General features: G+C 44.2%; 1 protein-coding gene and 3 non-coding genes across 4 annotated transcripts in view; 1 reads left to right on the forward strand and 3 right to left on the reverse strand.

Moving 5' to 3' along the window:
• The window catches only part of LOC124545856, a 1,204,377-nt gene that overhangs the window by 952,302 nt on the left and 228,842 nt on the right, over positions 1–23,233 (reverse strand). The window lies entirely within an intron of this gene.
• Positions 11,166–11,238, reverse strand: Trnak-uuu. Its single transcript has one exon. It is a non-coding gene; the product is annotated as a tRNA-Lys (tRNA).
• On the reverse strand, positions 13,882–13,961 carry Trnal-uag. Its single transcript has one exon. It is a non-coding gene; the product is annotated as a tRNA-Leu (tRNA).
• Trnak-uuu lies at positions 14,220–14,292 on the forward strand. Its single transcript has one exon. It is a non-coding gene; the product is annotated as a tRNA-Lys (tRNA).

The following is a 23,233-nucleotide window of genomic DNA, read 5'->3' on the forward strand; positions in this document are numbered from 1 at the left end:
TCCATCTCCCCCTTTCCCTCTCTTTGTCCATCTTCTTCCTCTTTCCGTGTCTCTTCGTGCATCCCCTCCACCTCCTTTCTCTGACCATCTTTTCCTCCCCCCCCCCTCCCCACCCTCTCCTTCTCTTCCTCGTCCCTTTCTCTCCCCCTACTCCTTTCTCTGTCCATCTCCTCCTTCCCATACTCTGTCTCCATTTCCTCCCATGCCTCTGTTCACCTCCTCTTCCCCACTCTCCCTGACCTTGAGCCTTGCTTGTTTTCATTGTAAATTCAGATTCCGTAGCACTATTCCAATCATAAACCAATAAGCCAAAAATACAACTTTCCTGTTTGTTGACAACGTTCCACTATCGTTTATTTTATAACGCTTTCGCATTATTCAGTTTATATAAATTTATCTATTGAAAAATAGGTAAAATAAAACACGCGCTTATATCAATGGGATGTTATGTCAAAATTTCAAAGTAACCCGGCAGGAAATTTAGGTAATACACGATTCTGAACAAACGAACATTTATATTTGTTTATATAGATTAAATTTAGGTGCAGTTTTCAATATATTAAAAACTGAAAGGAACGATTCATACTTAATGGTTTGGACAAAGTAAATATCTTTACAGCCGGCCGCTGTGGTCGAGCGGTTCTAGCCGCTTCTGTTCGGAACCGCGCTGCTGCTACGGTCGCAGGTTCGAATACTGCCTTGGGCATGGATGTGTGTGTTGTCCTTAGGTTAGTTAGGTTTAAGTAGTTCTAAGTCTAGGGGACTGATGACCTCAGATGTTAAGTCCTATAGAGCTTAGAGCCAACCATTTGAAATATCTATACAAAACTGCATTTTGTAGAGATTGATTGATTTTAAATGTGTCAGCCAGTGGATGATAACAACAAAGAGCTCGGAAGAGAAATCATTTTTGTAAATTTTGAGCGAGGAAATCGCCTATGACTTGGAGCGCATGCCTTCATTCCCTTGAAATACTTGGAGAGAGTAAAAACCAACCCAAGCTACAATGGATAGATCGAGCGATATTTTGTTGCACATATGATAGTTTTTGTCTTCCTACTGCTTATTGCTCCTGCTGTATGAGAAGCACTGTGAGATCAGAGTCCTGGTGGAACTTCACGCGCGTGCGCTCGTGTGTGTCAGTCCGTAAGACGTGAGCCCACGCAGTCTCTCTGTGTACTGACTCACCACCACCATGCCGAGTGAAAACGGGTCCGTGAACAACGCAAACGTGAGGCCGGATAGCTCAGTCGGTAGAGCATTGGGCTTTTAAACTCAGGGTCCAGGGAAAAGTACCTGTTCGCGCAAAACAGTTACTCATACAGTACTTCTGTAAGAGGATATTGTCTCAAACGGAAGAAACGCTTCGGAAACGGGTCACCCATTTAGTATAATGAGCAATTTCAGACTTCATTATCAGGAGCAGCCTTTTTCGTTTTCGCCATCTAACGACAACCTATATTGCGTCGCGTTTTTAATGTAGATTGCTGAAAGAATTTGCTTTGGAATGCTCTTATTACGCTGCCATTAATCCTTAATCTTCTTACATCTCTGTTCCGCCAATATGGCTTAAGCTGTGACTTCCCCCAAATCTACCCGTGGAAAATTTGGTAATCACATTCCACATTGATTTTTCACTTTAATAACAACGTCGTAACCAATTCAAAAATGGTTCAAATGGCTCTAAGCACTATGGGATTTAACATCTGAGGTCATCAGTCCCCTTGACTTAGAACTACTTAAACCTAACTAACCTAAGGACACACATCCATGCCCGAGGCAGGATTCGAACTTGCGACCGTAGCAGCAGCGCGGTTCGGACAGAAGCGCATAGAACCATTGGGCCACAGCGGCCGGCCGTAACCAATTACAGCAGCGTAGCATACCTCAGCGTTCACATAGTCCTGAACATGTGATTACCTTACTTTTTTATTTGTTTGCTTGTTATTGGTTTACTCAAAACTAGCTTAGCGCTCTCTGCTTCGCTCGCGTAGACTGTATGGTCTGCACAATTTTCTTTCGTCTTTCCTTAATCGAATTTTTATACTGTTACGCCCAATGCTCATGTGTAAATTTACACCTGTGCAAATACTGTAAAACCAGGTGCTTATTTTCGCAGTTATGACTTCAAAATTACAGACTCTCTAGGGTGATGTTTCCGGAGATGGGTTCCTACGTAAAACTTGATCTACTAAGTCCCATCCACAACCTGTAGCAGTGTGTAACACGAATTATAAAAAAAAAAAAAAAAAAAAAAAACACCCTGTATATTCCCTATCATGAAAATCCCTATTACAGCATTACGGGAAGCCTGCTCGCGGTGTGAGTGGCAATAGTGATTGTTGTGACAAGGTGAAGCAGCTAAGGTGGGCGAAATGAGAAATGAACATTACGCGCTTTCAACATTACATTGCAAACCCTTCAAACACAGGACCGAAAGAGCACGAACACCAGAGAAACTGCAGTGATGAGAAGAGCTCATTGCAGTTTCAAGCATGATTCGAAAATAAATATTAAGAAAGTTGTTATTGTTTTGAACTGTGATATATAACAAAATTAGTAAAACTGAACTACTAGAGCGTCGTGATCATGTGAAATGTCAAAGGACTATGTCAAAAGCTATAACGTATTATTTAAGTATCTAAAATGGTTACAGTTGTGTGTTACGTCACAGAATGTACTTAATGGCGGGTTGTAGGACTAGCGTGGCCTGTCGCTATTTGGTGGTCATTGTGTATCGGTAGGTCGTCGTTGGCGAGTCGGTGGACAGAACTGTGCGACGGAACGGCCACGTGCATAACACACTTTTCACTGGGCTTAGGTTATCTGACTGTGTTTTCGGTGATTGATTTTGCACGATTAACGAACTTTGTTTATGGATTTTGTGCATGTTTTAGTACTGGTTATTCAGGGTAAAGAATTTTAGTTTGTGTCAGGACGGATAGTGGGAACTGCTCTTTCGGGCTAAGAGTGTTCGCTGTTGATTCCCACGATTTAATATGCAGCTGAGTGAACTTTGCTCGCCCGTTTTCTGTGCTCGATGTTCTGCTTGCGTTGCAATTACTATTTAAGTGTTTTTCACTTGAAACCGTAATTTATGTGAGGGAACTATTCGCACGTGTCTGAATATTGGTCAGTAGACATTTACTTGCTTTAAACTATAATCCTCCGGTTTCGTCAACATCATTAACCCTACCCATTTTTTCAGTCGTTTCAGTTATTGTTGTTGTGGTCTTCAGTCCTAACATTGGTTTGATGAATCTCTCCATGACGCTATATTCTGTGCAAGCTTCTTAATCTCCAAGTAACTACTGTAACCTACATCCTTCTGAATATGCTTAGAATCTTCATTCCTGGCCCCCCTCTATGATTTTTACCCCCACATTTCCCTCCAATATTAAACCGGCGATTCCTTGATGTCTCAGAATGTTTTTGTCCGTTTCTTTCTTTTAGTCAATTTGTACTACATTTTTTTTTTCTTCCCAATTGTATTAAATAACTTCACATTACTTGCCCACTCTACCCACCTAATCCTCAGCATTCTTCTGTAGCACCACATTTCAAAAGCCTAAGTTCTCTTCTGGTCTACACTGTTTATCGTACATATTTCATTTCCATAGATGGCTACTCTCCAGGCAAATACCTTCAGAAAAGACTTCCTAACACTTAAATCTATAATCGATGTTAGCAAGTTTCTCTTCTTCTGAAAAGCTTTTCTTGCCATTCCCAGTCTATATTTTATATCCATTCTACTTCGGCCATCACCAGTTATTTTGCTGCTCAAGCAGCAAACCTGATTTACTACGGTTACTTTCAGTGTCTCGTTTGCTAATCTAATTCCCACACCATTACTGATTTAATTCTACCAATTCCGTTATCCTTGTTTTGCTTTTGTTGATGTTCATCTTACATCTTCCTTTATACACTACGTCTATTCCGTCGAGCTGCTCCGCAAAAGACATTGCTGTCTCTGATAGAATTACACGTAATTACATATTGTTCGTTAATTTGCCTACTTACATAAAGGCTACAGGATCAATTCTGTAATAAATGTATGGGCTTTAGAGAGCTGGTGCATGACCAATCCCTACGGTATCATAACAAATCAGTTCAGCCATTCATGTCTTGCATTACTTACCCCAACAGCGGCCAATAAAACCGCTGATGGAGTCTTAGACAAGCGTGGTATTTAGCGTCGAAGATAAACAAGTAGTGCTAGAAAAAATGAGCTTGCCCGCGCGTAGCTAACTGCACACGGGATGGAGTCGTTTGGTCGAAAAGATGACCATCTAGATGTCTCACCCACAAGCTCCGGTTCAATACTCGTTAGGTACTAGCTGCTTTCTGAACTACAGAGGAATTATCTTTCTAAATATACTTCTGGTGTACGTAGGGAGGCGATGCCTTCTTACAAACGGCAGCTGTGTGTTCAGTTGCCGACCGGGCTGGCCGAGCGGTTCTAGGCGCTACAGTCTGGAACCGCGCGACCGCTACGGTCGCAGGTTCGAATCCTGCCTCGGGCATGGATGTGTGTGATGTCCTTAGGTTAGTTAGATTTAAGTAGTTCTAGGTTCTAGGGGACTGATGACCGTAGAAGTTAAGTCCCATAGTGCTCAGAGCCATTTGAACCATTTTTTGTGTTCAGTTTATCAAATGACCACGTTCTTTGTTGAACGAGGGAAAGTTGTTTATACGTCGTTTAGGACTGGATGAGTAACAGAATCTTTGTAGTGAGAGGCAGTAAGGTTGCTCGAGGTTGAAGTCCAGGTCTGTGTCTTGTACCAAATGGGAAAAGGCAAGTACCTACCGAATGAGCTTTTACATTTCAGTGGGTTTTCATTTAGGCATAAATGGACATCATAAGTGCGTGAACAATGGGAGCAAAATTTGACATGCTATTAATACGTAACGACAAAAGTAAAGGACCAATAATTAATCGATCCTTGCAGGAACCTTGATACTACACCTGTCTATTGTGACCCTTTCCTCTCGTGGATTAGAAACTTTTAGTGAGATGTATGCTACGAATGGAACCACTGTGTAGAGCTTGGAAAATATACAGTTTTACACGTGTGAGTTTCTTACGCAGAACGTTAGAGTCGGCAGAGTCGAAAAACTCGCCGAAGTCGAAAAAGCACGTGATATTTTCTTGTTATATGGCTACATCTAATTTTAAGTCGTCCCTCACTTTTGTTTCGGCAATCGCTAGAGAAAGCACGAATAATGTTCGTCTACAAGTTGGGAATTGTGATGTAAGTTGGTTGGTTGGATGTCCGGGGAAGGAGACCAGACGGCGTGGTCATCGGTCTCATCGGATTAGGGAAGGAAGTCGGCCGTGCCCTTTCAGAGGAACCATCCCGGCATTTGCCTGGAGTGATTTAGGGAAATCACAGAAAACCTAAATCAGGATGGCCGGACGCGGGATTGAACCGTCGTCCTCCCGAATGCGAGTCCAGTGTCTGACCACTGCGCCACCTCGCTCTGTGGGACGTAAGTGAAACATGCATTCAAGCATGTGACAGGGTGCACATTATTTCGAAAATTTTTATTTGGACAACAGCCACACAGTTCAAACATTTCGATGAGGAATGAAATGATGTGTAATACGATATGTGTATCAATATTCATATCACTTTTCACCTTTCTCGTGTGAACAAAACATTATTTGAGGGTGAGAAGCTTATAATTTGCGTTTGCTACCAAGAATAATTATTTTCTACCTGTGTAACAACAATGACGATCATAACATCATTTGTTTATTACGACCGGTTTCGGCTTATGGTAAAGCTGTCCTCAGATTTTTTTGGGCCCCAGGATGGTTCTGGTGGCTCCTCGGTTTTTCACGTGATACGTACTATCGTGGTATCAGGTGAAAACGAGCAGTTGCCGGCACCAAAAAAGAACTGAGGATGGTTTTAACATAAGCCGAAATGGGTCATAATAAAAATAATCATTGCGATCTTGACTGTTGTTTTTAACCAAAGTGTAGTACCAGATCGCGGCGTTCCTCCGACAACGTTGGCTAAATTTATGTATGTCCTAATAGACAGAAAGCCGGTATGTAAAACCAACATTAGCGGAGGAAATAAGCAAATTATTTGTTTTCTTCCTTCAGTATGACACTGGTCTACCACGAAACAGTGAAATAATCCATTAACGTGAATATCTTTCATTTGTTACATTGTTACAAATTCAAGTTGCCAGAAAGTCGGCTACACTTTTCTTTAAATTTTCATTATGAATTGAGTCTTCTCAAATACTAGCATTATGTGACAGCAAAAGTACACGTTTCCAACATACTAGTATTTTCTGAACTGAAGGTCCGTCACCTGTATGTATTTCGTACTTTTCTCATTGATGTTTATTTTATGAGAACAACATTCATTCAGTTGCACAACCTTCTTTGCTGCAGATGCAACCTCGAATCAGAGCGGATGAACATGACCGCCAGCAGCAGAGGGCATACACAATCTGATGAAGGCGTACGCCGTTTCAGGGCCAGGGAAATTTAACGAGTGTGTTAGACTATACTACAAGACCCTAGTCCCCACTGCAACCGTACGAGGCGACACTACATCAGTGTTCACAAAGGATGATGCTGAATATTGAAGCATGCGTTATAAAATCTGCAGTTTCACTTTTATGGTCAGTTTTAGTGTTATCTTACTCAAAGCTTCATCAAGCAAGTGCGTTTATTATCAATGGAAAACGGGTAGCTCGTGTGTGTGTGTGTGTGTGTGTGTGTGTGTGTGTGTGTGTGTGTGTGTGTGTGCGCGTCTGTGTGTGTATCATAAGCCAGTTCATGGATTACAAGATTTTCCTCTCAACTGTTTTACATACACTCTTCCAGTTATACGACGGGCGTTCAATAAGTAAGGTGGCATTTTTTTTTTCTCGGCCAGTTTTGCTTGAAAATTTCTTGTGGTACAACGAGCAATAGAGTCCCGTTCCATCCCCTATAGTTTCATGAAGTTCCGATGGGTAGTAGCACTGTAAGTAGCCTTAAAAATGGTGTCTGTAATGGAGGTGATTTCAAATCAGTCGCCTGTCATTGAGTTTCTTTTGGTGGAAAACCAGAGCATCGCAGATATTCACAACAGCTTAAGGAATTTCTACGGAGACCTGGCAGCGAATAAAAGCACGGTGAATCGTTTGGCGAGGCGTCTGTAATCACCGCAATAAGGTAGCACACACTTGTGCTATTTCGCGCGTGCCGGTTGACCGCACACAGCTGTGTCTCTTGCGGTGTTGGACTTTACGCATGTTCGTCACTACAAAAATGCAAACGAACATCTCCCTCTCCGTGACAATGCAAAGCCTCACGTAAGTCTGCGCGTCCGAGTGGAGCTCATTGGACTATTCTTCCTCATCCACCCTACACCCTGGTCTCGCACCTTTCGACTTCTATTTGTTTGGCCCAATTAAGGATGCACTCTGCGGGACCAGCAAGTGAATGATGGGTGGGTTATCGATGCTGTGAGACATTGGCTTCGTCGACCATACGGGCGTACAGGCCCTCTGAGCAAGGTGGCCGCCGCATTGAACGGAGATCATGTTAAAAACTAGCGTTTTGTAACTAGAAGAGAGGGGAATAACGTAGCGATTCGGGACATGAATAAAATCAATCCGATTTCAGAAAAAAATTTATTGTATTACTTATTGAACGTCCCTCGTAGCCCACCGAATATCGAAGCTCTCATGGTAGCTATGAGTCCACTGTTCGACGAACATTTCGTTAAGTAACAGTAAGTCTCCTGGCCTTTTGGGGCTCTTACGTTACAGAGACACAGGAATTAAATACTATATGAGGCTCATCACAAATACCCTACATCTCTGGAGACTCACTGGGGTGACTTAATGCGAACCACATATGACGTTCACAACTGGGTAGCCGGCCGGTGTGGCCGTGCGGTTAAAGGCGCTTCAGTCTGGAACCGCGTGACCGCTACGGTCGCCGGATCGAATCCTGCCTCGGGCACGGATGTGTGTGATGTCCTTAGGTTAGTTAGGTTTAAGTAGTTCTAAGTTCTAGGGGACTGATGACCACAGAAGTTAATTCCCATAGTGCTCAGAGCTATTTGAACCATATGAACCACAACTGGGTAACGTCACGTATAGAGCCCCCGAAGTCAGGTTCAGCACTGATTCACCACCGTGGTATGAGCAGATGGAGAACGAGTTCGGAGTCTGGATAGCTCAGCCGGTAGAGCAGTAGGCTCTTAACCTAAGAGTCCAGGTTTAAGTCCCTGTTCGGGCGTAATTTTTTACGTCTATTGTATAGAAGTTCGAAAAACTTGACCGCTGTTTAAGCAAGTTACGATCCTTTTGGCTAACGTTTCTGCTCGAAGACATTTAATAAAAAAATATTAATGTTTAATAGACACACACAAGCGACAGCGCAGTAAGAATGTTCCCATGAAAACTGACGCACATCCCATTGCATTTCATTGTCGTATAGGGGGATTTCAGACACACAAAGAAGATTGAATCACATTCACATCAAAAGATAGTATAAGAGCACGACAGAAAGTAATTTACTAAGAGATATTTTTAAATGCTTTTCATGGAATTGTAATTAGGAAGCCGAAAACTGAAAATGACAAAAATTGTTTGGGAATAATTTTCTTTGGACTTTTCTGTTTGTAAAGGATCGGATTATCATATCCCATCAGGAAGCAATTTCACAACAAGAATTTTACGTATTACGGCTGACTTTTAGCTCCACTGACGGGCCATTCAGACTGTACAGACATCAAGTGTGTAAACACAAATTTGAAGCTCGCAGGATATTCAGCAATCTAATACTCAGCCCAGAATCATTGAACGAGTTTCAAGTTGCTGGATAACTGATATATGTGCAGTATCCTTAGAAGCACATCCAGGAGAAGAACTAAGAAATATACAGTAACGAAATTCTACTAAACTAGCTACTGCAAGTTCCGTTATGGCAGCTGAAATCAGGTCGACGATTGATCTACTACGTGACGCAAGAAAAAGAGAAACACGATGAAAGAGGGAGGGAGGAGGCAGAGAGGTGGAGACAAGAAGAAAAAGACGATGCATGTGAAAAGGTTAAGCGACGCTTAGCAACACATCGTCCTTACTCTAGCTTAGTTGGCGAAACATCGGACTGTATCGTGAACTACCCACCACTTGTCCACATGCTTGGTTGAGGTCAATTATAAAATAGTTGTAAAATTACCTTCTACCTTTTGATCCATCTCACGCGAGCTCCTTAGAATTGTATGATCTTCAGCTAGAATTGTCTGAAATTCTTTGCTGTTTTATTCACTTGTTTCTTTCAATAATCAACTTCTCATAGCAATCCGTTTTTGGATGGTGTCTATTATTGCCTTTGGTAACTACTTGGTTGCTTTTAAACTGATTTTAGATAAACATAACTGTGAAGGTATCTGACGTGTTTCTTCAGGGTTGGACACTAGCAATATAACATTGTCGAAGGACTTACACGAGACGTGTATTTTCGTCTGAGGATGTTCATTTGAGGCTCAAAACAGGTAACAGACCCGCTAAGTAAAACAATTACAGTAAATGCTGTTGGTTATTTGCCTTCTTCCTGATCACCGGGAAATTATGTATGGACTGTTCTTTTCTTTTTGCAATTGTTATAGAACAACTTCGTAATTCAGATCAGAAAACTCATTGTTTCTGAAATTATAATTTCGCAGTCGTTACGATCCTACAACATCTGGCAACAGCATAAAATATTTTCAGAGCATATCAAATGAAGTAAACATAACATTTATTGATGGAAAAATTTATAGAGATTGCTACTGGAACTTCAGTTTGATTTTGTCTACAAGATAAACTTTTTCACTCGTAAACGCACTGACTAAACAATTGCTGTTTGCCTCTACATTACGATATACGTGCCGCTGCCATACTTTAAAGAGCGGGCACATATGGATGGTACGAACACAATACACTGCATAAAACTGAACGAAATCCACCTCATAATAGTGGCATGACCATTAAAACGCGTAGAGTACGTACGAAGGAAGTCACTATAGCAGAAGTTCGATGTTATTTGTGCATACATTTTTCGATTACAGTCGGTAGTACTTTTCATTTGGGCGTATGAGAGCAGACCCATGATCTCTTATGCATACCGTATACTGGAAATAAATACAGTTTTTTCTGTAATATCAGATTTCGACATTATTAGCAACATTACCCCCGTAACAGCTTGCTGGAATTCAGAGTACAATCTAACCTTAAGATGTAGAAATTAGCTGCTGAGTTACGTGAGAAGTTACGTAACCTTACGTACATTTGATCTATATAATACTTTACAGTGGTAAAAATAACAATCTCTATGATGAGATAGTAAGGTAATATCGTTAAAAATGTCTGCACAGTGGCTGCCTTACTTACTGTATGTTGGAACCACAAATGAAATGATTTTCTCCAAAATCATTAAGTTTATTTGTGTGAAACGTAGCATCAGTAACGTCCTTGAAAATTAACTGCCATTTCATTTCAGTTTCATTTATGGTTCATTCGGTACTTGAGCCATGTCACTGCTGATTTCAATTACAGTAGACTGATCACAAGATACCGCAAATTAGTTTCAGAATCTGGGACCTGTTCGTACCGTACCTTGTACTAAAATCAGTATTCCCAATCTGGGATATTGAGACGTTGTTTTGTTTAAAGTTTTTTAGAAATAACTGCAGCCAGTTGCCTTTGGCTATGTTATATTATTTTCATTTTAGCGTTAGTAGTTTCGAGTCGCCTTGGCACTTATCATCGGATGGTACACAGTTATTAGTAGTCGATTGTACGATTTTTGGGATAGTAGTGTAATTTAAATCCGTGGGATTAACACTGGTGCACAAGTTGTTCATTTTTTGCAGTTATGCTTATCACACAGCACAAAGAGCCCTTTAATACTATAGCTATCAATAGAACTGTGTAGCATCTGATGATGAGTCGCTAGACGACTTAAAACCAATCGCAGTAAAATAAAAATTATACCATCACAAAAGACAACTGATTGCAGTTATTTCTGAAACCGTTTGTTCACTACAGTCTTAGTGTTCTACATCTGTAATGGATAAAAATTGAATATTTCTCTCGTTTTTCTTCGTATTTTAAGTAAGCAGGCTGCGGTCTATTAGACAAAATATTTAACATAAAATTTTCGACCGAACAGGGACTTGAACCCTGGACCCTTAGGTTAAAAGCCTAATGCTCTACCGACTGAGCTATCCGGGCTCTTCTATGCGATGTTCCCAGCAAGGAAATTTGCTGTCAGCATGCCGATGAGTAACTGTAACAGGTGACGTGTAACGTGGGACGCTTGGCCTGTTGCCCAAGCCCAACCGGCGATATTTGTACGCGTGAAATCGGCTTCGCTACCAGGATCCGTACTCGGTCGCGGTTTGTTTATCGAACGGTTCACGGTACTTTTTCGGTTCTTGGCAACTGTCTGACTAAAGTAAATAAAGAATATAGTGTAAGTTCCCAGACAAATCTTTTTCACGACAATTTAAATGAATTTAAAGCAATCTATATATGGTACAGAAATGTACGTACGTATGTGACTGTGTTTGTATGTTTGTCATCTCCTCCTAAACTGCTAGACCGATTTCAATAGAACTCAGTACACATACCCCCTACTGTCAGGCAACAATCGGCTGTGGGGATAATTACCACTCACTTATCATAGATCATGAGATAAGACGTCATAAACAAGGAGATGCGTGAAGAACTGCCGCATCATGCATGACATTTAAATTTATTACTTGAGTGCTACTAACACTATTCGCAAATAACTCAGCAGACAGTACCGAGATATGCCGCTAAATGCACCTACAAAACTGTACCATACATAGTACCATACACAGTTCGAGATATGACGTCACAAACACTAAACTACGTGAAAAATTGTCGCGCCATGCATGGAGTTTTAATACATTTATTCTTTACTGCTACGATGATCATACTGTCGAGTCAGCTTAAGGAGATCCCTGACGCCTGGCAGCACTTTTGACGGGTTTCAACTGCGAAGCGCAAACGTCTGAAGGCGAAAACAATAGCTGTCTATACAGCTATGGGTCTGGTCCCTTTAATCCCACAAACCATCCTATACAGCTATGAAGAGGTACTGCCATAGATGCTTTTACAAAGTCGCGTTGTAGACACACGAAGAAGCCGTGCCCAGCTTACAGATAATGTCTGGAGTACTGTACTTATACATTTGTACTTTAGGCATATTTCTTTGTACGGCTGTTTCATAACTTCGAAGCTTTTCTGACGCATACATGGAAACGAAACTACAAACGTAGCTATTTTTTTTCATTTGTAGTAGAGAATTGGTAATAGATATTGGTAAAATGAATACCCGGGCATTCCGGGTTTGTCACCTAGTCCAGAACAGCTACTAATATTCCATTCTAAAAACAGCAGTATTATGGACACACAACAGCGTGATTCCAATAGATCTATGATTTATTTCTCACAAACGAACGTACATCATGGAATAAACACTAGATGATCTCATGAATAACGAATATTGCCAGAGTATCTATAATTAAAAGTATCATCCGGCAACATCCTCCCTACCTTGATCAGCTTCTAGAGAGATGACCAGCTGAAGGAGACGTTAAATTGTGGACCCTTCCAAAGTTTGCAAGGCACAGTTCGTATCTTTCCCTCTCTTCCCTCATGAAGATCGGTCTGCGTTTTCTTCCACATGTGGCGTGGACGAACATCCTCCTGAAGAAGAACGACATCATCCCCCTAGATTCTTCCTGTACCTGTTCTTGCACGATGAGCCTCATGGAAGTGTTTGAGCAGCATCTATTACTCTTTCTTCCACCTGTTCCGCAAGTGTTTCACTACCTTCTGCTGTCGTCTAAACTTCTTGGATGATGATCTCTTCGTATTAAACATTAGTCCAAGAGAAACTGTTCTTGTCTTGCAGTACCACACGCTGATTGTGAATGGAGGTAGCTGGGAGGTAGTAGCAAGAGAGATTTTCGAAGTTCTAAGTGACGTTTATACAGGAAATAGACGTCCGTAAGAGAAACTCGTACATACAAAGCTTTATTAACCTTTTAACGAAAAAAAAAGAAAAGAAGATGGCAAATGGGGGATGTATTCAGAAGTAACGACCGAGTTTTGGAGCACAGCTTAGATGAAAGAAAAACTGACGATACGTATACAAACACGTGTAACGTGTAACGTTTGCAATTCTCACCGCCGGCTTTGCAGATAATTCACTTTTTACCTTCCCCCGCCCTTCCTCCACCTCCTCGTCCCCTCTCTCTCTCTCTCTCTCTCTCTCTCTCTCTCTCTCTCTCTCTCCGGCTCCGATTCATTATTTTCGCTGGATTTAAATTCTAGTTTCTTGACCCGATCTTTTCACATGCAAATCACGTAGTGCATTTTCTCTTTTATTGTTGGTGAGCATCTCTTCCTTATCGATCTCTGTTCTCGTTGTGCATACTTACTAGTTCTTTACGACAGCATTCTGGCTCTACTCACTGTCGCATGAGCTATATCTGCGTTCCCTTCATTTTAGTATGTCGTTAATTTTCCATGTTGTACATGGAAACCAATTCACGTGGCTGAAGAGTGGCACACGTTACATGCAATTGCGCGTTTTATCGCACAAGGAATCAAGCTGGATAGCCGTCCACCTGTTACGTAGACTGTGAACCTAGAACGTTTGTACTCTTAACACAAGGACGAACGGCTCCCATGTCATTCCATCCGCATTTATTCAAGAGTCTGCAGAGGACAAAGCCTTCTCCATATGACACGCCGGGTAGCTCAGTCGGTAGAACATTAGGAACAGTAAAATTAGCACTAGACATGTTACATTTTTAAAATTCTACCTTTTTTCAAAAATTTTGGCAGCGGTGGGATTCGAACCCACGCCCTTTCGGACTGGTGCCTAAAACCAGCGCCTTAGACCGCTCGGCCACGCTACCTTCGTAACACGTACAATGCGACATATGCTATACAGATATCGCATCGTAATTGCGAAAAATGGATTATGAGGTGACGCATGGCTTACGTCCTTCAGTACACCAAATCGCCAAAGCAAGTTTTCCCGGGTGCAACCAACCTTTCCCCAGCCGCTCGCTGCCCGATAATACTGTATACATAACGGGGCCAAGCGCCTCCTACGCAACATCAACAGTGCGTCACACGTTGGATAACGTGTTTCCAACTCTTCACCCAACAGAGCCCGGATAGCTCAGTCGGTAGAGCATTAGGCTTTTAACCTAAGGGTCCAGGGTTCAAGTCCCTGTTCGGGCGAAAATTTTAAATTGTCGGTTTCGGTATTAAAAGTCTATCTCCATGTGAGGTATGATTTATCAACAACAAATACCAATAGCAGGAACACCCAGCGCAGACAAAAATATAGCACGCTGCAAGATTATCATGATTTAATCATCCCGACACTGTGCTGTATTTCGCAGTCTTATCACATCAAAGGGTATCATCCCGAGCGTTGAGAGCATGGGACAGTATTTTTAACCTTGTACAGTGTGTGGTTTTGCTGCGGAAGTTCGGCTTACGCCATTCTTGAATCGCTCTGTCAAAGACACAAATTTGTGATATTCAACGGGCTTTTACTATCATCTTGCTGGAATTAGAAGTTGCCATTTTCCCTATTTGCTAATTAAATTTAGTTTTTTAAAACTCCATCTTCTGCAAAACACAATGTTTTCTATTTTTCATTCTTTACCCAAACATTTCCCCGGCACCAATGTGTTTATACATGTTTAGGTAAAGGATAAAAAAGGAAAAAAAATTGCAGTTTATTACGCACAGTCAGTTTCTCAAATAAATCAAAAGAACACTGCAATGCTAAGGAGGACGTTAACGGCAGATATAGAAAGTTTCTTTAAAGACTTCGTTTTGATATGGCGACAAATGTTGATATATTTCATTTGCCAACGAATGGACTGCGAAAGAGATCTCGCGCTGCGTGAATCCATACGGTTTGGTACAGTCCGAAGGCAACAAGTGGTCTGTTGGCAGATAGATTTCAAACTACAGCATTTATTTGTAAGTGCTGATCCAAGCAGTGCACATTCCAGCCTATGTTGTTGCCGCCACGGACCACGTATTACAGTGGGCAGTCACGAACATCACCAATGTGCACTGCAACGGATTATTTGAGCGCAAACTACCCGAAAAAACTCCCTGCTCGTCAAGAAAAGTGAGCCAACGGAACGCACAGTAGTGAATTCCTACGCGGCGCCGTGTTGTGGCCGGAGTGAAAAGCTCGGTACAGCCGGCGCGGGCAGATAAACGCCCCCCCCCCCCCCCCCCCCCCGCTTAGTGATACACAATGTGCCCTCCGCCAAACACCGTAAGGTGTCTTGCTGAGCGAAGATGCAGATGTGAACTGCCGCCTCTAACAGCAACAGTGGTCTAACAGGACTGGGCATCGAGTCTACATCTACATACATACTCCGCAAGCCACCGTTGGAAGTGAGACAATGGGTACCATGTACCACTACTAGCCATTTCCTTTCCTGATCCACTCGCAAATGGAGGAAGGGAAGACCGACTGTCTATAACTCTCTGTACGAGCTGTAGTTTCTCGTTTCTTATCTTCGCGTTGCTTACGCGATATGTACGTTGGCGGCAGTACAATCGATCTGCAGTCGGCCTCAAATGCCGGTCCTCTAAATTTTCTCAACAGTTGTCTCGCGAAAAGAACGTCGTCTTTCCTCCAGTGATTCCAGTTTGACCTCACGAAGCATTTCCGTAACACTTCCGTGCTGATCGAACTTACCGGTAACAGGTCTAGGAGCACGCCTCTGAACTGTTTCGATGTCTTCTTTAAGCCAAGCTGGTTTGGGACCCACACACTCGAGCAGTACTGAAGAATGGGCCGCACTAGCGATCTATATGACGTCTGCTTTATAGATGCGCAACACTTTCCAAAACTTCTCCGAACAAAACGAAGTCGAGCGCTGGCGTCCCCGACTATCAACCTGACGTGCTCATTCCATTTCATACGGCACTGCAACGATACGCACAGATATTTCAACGACGTAACTGTGTCAAGCACGACACTACTAATGCTGTATTCTAACGTTACAAGATTGTGTTTTCTAGTCATCTGCATTAGCTTACATTCCCCAACATTTAGAGCAAGCTGCCATACACCATACCATCTAGAAATTATGACTAGGTCATCTTACATCCCACTACTGTAACTGAAGGACGACGCCTTCCCATACACCACAGCATCGTCAGCAATCAGCCGTAAATTGCTGCAAACGCTGTCCGCCAGGTCATTTATGTATACAGAGGATAAGTGCGGTCCAGTCATACATACCTGGCACCTTCCTGATGACACCTGTCTCTGATGAACGCTCCCTGTCGAGGACAAAGCACTGGGTTCCGCTACTTAAAAAGTCTTTGAGCCACTCGCATATATGGGTACCATTGTCAACAGTCTGCAGTGGAGAACCCTGTCAAAGGCTGTCCGGATATCTAGGAATATGGAATCTGCCTGCTGCCCTGCATCCACGGTCTGTATGATATCAAGCGAAAAAAGGACACGTTGAGTTTCGCACGAGCGATGATTTCTAAATCTGTGTTGATTTGTGCACAGAACCCTTTCTGAGTCAAGACGATTTATTCTATTCTAAATCAGATTGCCTTCATGAATTCTGCAGCAAACCGACGTTAAGTATATTGGTACGTAATTTTGCGGGTCCGGGCAGGACTCTCCTGTGCTTATTTCCAGCCACTTCACCCTGGGAGAGAGATTCACAATAAATACAAGCTAATTACAATGAAATGAATACCCTTAGCTGCATACAGGCGTTGATAGAAGTCAACGGGGCAGTTGAAAATGTGTGCCCCGACCGGGACTCGAAACCGGGATCTCCTGCTTACATGTCATACGCTCTATCCATCTGAGCCACCGAGGGCCCAGAGGATAGTGCGACTGCAGGGACTTATCTCTGGCACGCCTCCAGTGAGGCCGAAATTCGCAACTTATTGCCCCGCACTATATTCATAGTGCTCCTGCCAATTATACTCGTTACTCGCGGCTTTACTGACGATTCCCGTAAGAGTTCGGGCACTGTGCATCTGCACAGAAGATGTCAAATGGCCGGTGAGCCTCAACTATATATATATATGAAGATGGTATCTGTTCTGTCGGACATTTCCTACGGAACAGATACCATCTTCATATAATACAAGCTAAGTAAGGGGATGATGCCACAGTGTACTCTGTGTGAAACCAAATTGGGATTCCATCTGGAACTGGCGACGTATTTATTTTCCACTGTTTCAGTTGCTTCCCTACGCCAGGGATGCTTATTTTTATGACCTCCACACGGGAGTCTGTGGGGCAGTCGAACGACTCTACATTGTTCAATTTCTCCCGCCGTATTTGTTCATCGAGCAGTCCCCGAACGTACTGCCGATTCACAGCGTCCATCGGGCACAATATTTCGGCAATCAGACAGGACATCATTGTCAGGTGCGCTGACGCACCGAGCTGAGGGCGCGCGTGCGACATGTATCCTCTCCCAGTGCACGCTTTTCCCTCCACTGTCCATCCACATAGCAAAGGCAGAAGGCTCGCCGTTGCTCTTCTCAGATCGCCACACTCGGCTGCTGCTAGAGAAAACTGCAGACCCCAGCAGCAACTGCAAGCTAATCACGTGGCAAGCACACACAGCCGAGCGCCCAGACAGTTAACACGACGCAGGAGTGCCTGCCTGGAGGGGCTACCTCTGCAGCAGAGTGCCGAGTCGTGCTCTCTACGGCGATGCTGCGAGGAACAACACTTACCAGGTACAGCGTTGAGAACGTATCGAGCAAGGAAAGCACAGAACTTCACACTCCAGACAAAAGCCTCAGGGAAAGATTCCTTAACCCTTGTATCTGCTCTGGTGTCGAAAATTAAAGTAACAAATGTAAATTTTGCAACGTTGCGTTCATTTTGCCACAAAACAGTGTCAACAGGTAATAGCAAAGTAGAAACAATGAATACAGAACGTAAACAGCTGCAACATGCATAGCAGTAGACGAATATGTTTTTTTTTTTTCTTTCAACTTAACAGAATTGCACACACATTCCGACAACTGGTTATGGGATGTGACGAACGTGTAAGGCGGCTATAATTTCGCACCTACCAAGCACTCATCTACACTCCTGGAAATTGAAATAAGAACACCGTGAATTCATTGTCCCAGGAAGGGGAAACTTTATTGACACATTCCTGGGGTCAGATACATCACATGATCACACTGACAGAACCACAGGCACATAGACACAGGCAACAGAGCATGCACAATGTCGGCACTAGTACAGTGTATATCCACCTTTCGCAGCAATGCAGGCTGCTATTCTCCCATGGAGACGATCGTGGAGATGCTGGATGTAGTCCTGTGGAACGGCTTGCCATGCCATTTCCACCTGGCGCCTCAGTTGGACCAGCGTTCGTGCTGGACGTGCAGACCGCGTGAGACGACGCTTCATCCAGTCCCAAACATGCTCAATGGGGGACAGATCCGGAGATCTTGCTGGCCAGGGTAGTTGACTTACACCTTCTAGAGCACGCTGGGTGGCACGGGATACATGCGGACGTGCATTGTCCTGTTGGAACAGCAAGTTCCCTTGCCGGTCTAGGAATAGTAGAATGATGGGTTCGATGACGGTTTGGATGTACCGTGCACTATTCAGTGTCCCCTCGACGATCACCAGTGGTGTACGGCCAGTGTAGGAGATCGCTCCCCACACCATGATGCCGGGTGTTGGCCCTGTGTGCCTCGGTCGTGTGCAGTCCTGATTGTGGCGCTCACCTGCACGGTGCCAAACACGCATACGACCATCATTGGCACCAAGGCAGAAGCGACTCTCATCGCTGAAGACGACACGTCTCCATTCGTCCCTCCATTCACACCTGTCGCGACACCACTGGAGGCGGGCTGCACGATGTTGGGGCGTGAGCGGAAGACGGCCTAACGGTGTGCGGGACCGTAGCCCAGCTTCATGGAGACGGTTGCGAATGGTCCTCGCCGATACCCCAGGAGCAACAGTGTCCCTAATTTGCTGGGAAGTGGCGGTGCGGTCCCCTACGGCACTGCGTAGGATCCTACGGTCTTGGCGTGCATCCGTGCGTCGCTGCGGTCCGGTCCCAGGTCGACGGGCACGTGCACCTTCCGCCGACCACTGGCGACAACATCGATGTACTGTGGAGACCTCACGCCCCACGTGTTGAGCAATTCGGCGGTACGTCCACCCGGCCTCCCGCATGCCCACTATACGCCCTCGCTCAAAGTCCGTCAACTGCACATACGGTTCACGTCCACGCTGTCGCGGCATGCTACCAGTGTTAAAGACTGCGATGGAGCTCCGTATGCCACGGCAAACTGGCTGACACTGACGGCGGCGGTGCACAAATGCTGCGCAGCTAGCGCCATTCGACGGCCAACACCGCGGTTCCTGGTGTGTCCGCTGTGCCGTGCGTGTGATCATTGCTTGTACAGCCCTCTCGCAGTGTCCGGAGCAAGTATGGTGGGTCTGACACACCGGTGTCAATGTGTTCTTTTTTCCATTTCCAGGAGTGTATATACCTTGCTGTGATTTACAACCGGAATTAGGTATCATTTGGTAGGTTGTACACATCGTACATATGAATATTTAAAGAAGACTGACATTGTCAGATACACCTTCTAAATAGTTGTTAACGCTTATTGCATGAAAGGTGACGGAGTGTCTTTATTATCAAAACGGCGTAATGAATAATTGCATATACTAGTAGAGGTTGGAGCGCCAGTGGAAATGCAACGGCAGGCGTAACTGGGTGGAAAAGTACGCACAGGTCCGTTGGTCCTGCTTGACACACGAAGTAGCCAAGACGGAGGGTCTGGGCACGTGAGCACTGAAGCACAATATAGCGGCGGCCGGACGGTGTTGTAGCGGGGCTGGAAGGATAACAGGATAATGCTTCGGAAACTCTGAAAATCTTGGACGCAGCAGGGAGGAAGGAGGAAGCGCTACCTCGGTAATCGCAGGCTGGATTATTTCCGAGGATTTTTACTCTGATAAGCGTACTGTTGTATGAGTATAGGTATTTCCTCGCAGACTTTCCGCGCTGGACAACAAAAGACTAAAATATGGTTCGCCGGCGTTCGGAAGAATCTGTAGAGAAGGAGAATATTCCGTGGTTTCAGGAATATCATTCGCTTTGAGTTATGAGGGAGGGGAGCCGAACTTTACTGGGAAGCCAGCGGGGGAGAGACGAAGTCTTCCGGCCGGCCGGTGTGGCCGTGCGGTTCTAGGCGCTTCAGTCTGGAACCGTGTGACCGCTACGGTCGCAGGTTCGAATCCTGCCTCGAGCATGGATGTGTGTGATGTCCTTAGGTTAGTGAGGTTTAAGTAGTTCTAAGTTCTAGGGGAATGGTGACCACAGATGTTAAGTCCCATAGTGCTCAGAGCCATATGAACCATTTTGAAGAAGTCTTCCGTTTTGAGCGCCCGAGTTTGACGGTCGCTCAGTATCAGCTTTTTTTGGTACAGGCTGACCTGCTGTCTTTGTTCTCTGGAGATTTTATAGTTAGAACTGTTAGGCACTGTACTGTTGCGAACTTATACGATTCTGAACTTCGCCTCCGCGTAGGTAGTCGTCGCTGAGTACGCAGCTTTCAGTGATTGACAGCACTTCTTCTGTCTATACTCACGGAGAGACGTTAACTGAACTCCGTCCTTGTGGCTGGGAGTTCGCGTTTCTTGTCTGTAGAACACAGAGAGGACAAGACAGTATTAGGCTATAATAGTCAGAGGACCGCCTTCTGCCATCCTAGTGCTTGAAAGAGTTTTATTTTGTGGCTGGGGTCCTTCCATCGTCACAGATGTGTACGAGAACCATCACTCCGACGAACCGGACGCAGTACATACGTTGATATTGTTAACTCCTTCTGCTTATTAGGGCTATAAAGCTAAACAGCTGTCATCACTTAAATTTTATTTCCACTGCGGTTGCACACCACTGTAGAACATCTTTGAAAATGGTGTCTTCTACTGTTTGGTACGTAGATGGTGTCACTCGTCTCGCGTTATTTATATTAGATAGCGTAGCCATAAAAATGGGCGGATTTGTGCAATTGATCAATCGTATTAGTTAGGAAATTCATTTGTATCCCTTTATGTCCACTGGAATTGATATATAAACATTTGTAATATAAAAGCGTTTTAACCTACATTAAATGTATAAGTGGAAACAGCATTTATCAATTGGTAGTTACTAGTTCCTTTAATCATTCATTTATGTTTACGTTGTAATTTATATGTTAAAGAGCAAGAAGGAGATAATCACCATTAACAGATCCTATGATCTGCTTCAGGGGGTAGTCAAACAGGGCCAAATCTTCATTTTCGGCCGGCCGGGGTGACCGAGCGGTTCTAGGCGCTTCAGTCTGGAACCGCGTGACCGCTACGGTCGCAGGTTCGAATCCTGCCTCGGTCATGGATGTGTGTGATGTCCTTAGGTTAGTTAGGTTTAAGTAGTTCTAAGTTCTAGGGGACTGATGACCTCAGAAGTTAAGCCCCATAGTGCTCAGAGCCAGTTTTTCATTTTCGCGTTCAGTATTTCCGTTGCGCACATTCATTTTACACCTGTCGGGAGTAGCATCTTGGAATCTCTGGCAGCAATTCAGGCCTGACAACGACAGAGCATGCTGTGGTTAACGTCATCAGTGTCATTTAAGGCAATAACGCCCAGTCTTCCTTCAGAGCTGCTCGCAAGTCTTGGAGAGCGATTTGTGTGGGTGCTGACGTGATGGAGCCCGTCTGCTTAGTGTATCCCAGACATGCTGTGTGGGATTCAAACCGAAAGAGCGAGCAGGCCATACCTTGCGTGCAAATCTTCCGTTTCCCGAAACACATCGACCAGCCAAGTAGCTCCTCAATTGGCCTCACAAGGGCTGAGTGCACTCCGCTTGCCAACAGCACTTGGCAGACCCGAACGGTGACCCATCCAAGTTCTAACCAAGCCCAACAGCGCTTAACTTCTGAGCACTAACGGGAACCGGTGTTACCACTGAGGCAATTTTAGAAATATTTTCTTGCTAGAGCAAGTTTCCATTTTATATCCTCTATACATTGGCATTCATAAGTTACTCGTACTTTGCTTTGCATCTACCACTTTTCGTATTTCGTGTTCTTACCTAATTCTCTCAGTTTCGCCTCATTTAATTCGACTACATTGCATTAGCCTTCTTTTACTTTTGTTGAAATCATCTTATGCTCTCAAGATATCATTCACTCCAAAGTTTGTTCACGTACTGTCTGTTGCTTACTGTGTATAATCCTTAGGCAGACGTTTGTTTAACGATCTTTCCGACGTTTCGCCAATAAGAGAGGCTAGCTCTGTCAATGGGTCAGCCTCCGCTGCTAGTGGCGGTCCATCGAAGATTCTGAGACGGAAGTCAACACGAAATACGCGCTACCTACTCCACTCAGCGGTCATTTTACACGAAAAACGCACTAAATGGTAAGGATTTTCCAAAACAAACCGCGAGGAAACTAAAAATCGTACTAGTAGCAGCAAATATTATTTTATAAGAAACTAAATTACTTTTTTTAAATTCGAAACCATTTCATAACGGGTAAAATAAATCCTTTACGCCACTGGGCACAAAGAAAGGCAGGGAAGGCAGAAACTGTGCTACGTGCAGCCACTAGCTGGTGTCTGGCGGAGTGAACGAGGAGCGCGTGGTCAGAGGAAAGGACGGTGACGTCATATCCACTTCCTACGGAAGTCTCCCCAGGTGCAAACATCCCTCCCGGGCCTGTCCTTGGGGAGCGCGAGGGTCGACAGCGTGAGTCATCCAGGAAGGAGGCGCCAACCGCCGATGCACTCCCTCTGAGCCGGTCTGGCCAACCGCCGAGATCGGAACGTACGCCCCTACTCTGTCCGTTCCCTTAATCTTGTCTGTACCATACAGCGGACAGAAAGCAGTACGTTAAACGAAAGTGCGTCACAGCAATGTAATAGGACCGATAAGTTACTCAGTAAACATAAACCGATGCATCAGTTACGATCAGAAGCATCCTTAGACTGTTCGCTGTCATCTGTAGTAAAGTATAATCGTTGGATGATTACAAGAAAAGGCCGCACGATGTATGCCGTGCCTACGCTTGATGTACTGAGCGACAGCTCCTTCTAAATTAGAGTAAGTGCGAGATAATCTCTACAGATACGGTCCGAAT

Source organism: Schistocerca americana, chromosome 8 (genome assembly GCF_021461395.2).
Source record: "Schistocerca americana isolate TAMUIC-IGC-003095 chromosome 8, iqSchAmer2.1, whole genome shotgun sequence".
Classification (NCBI taxonomy): Eukaryota; Metazoa; Arthropoda; class Insecta; order Orthoptera; family Acrididae; genus Schistocerca; species Schistocerca americana.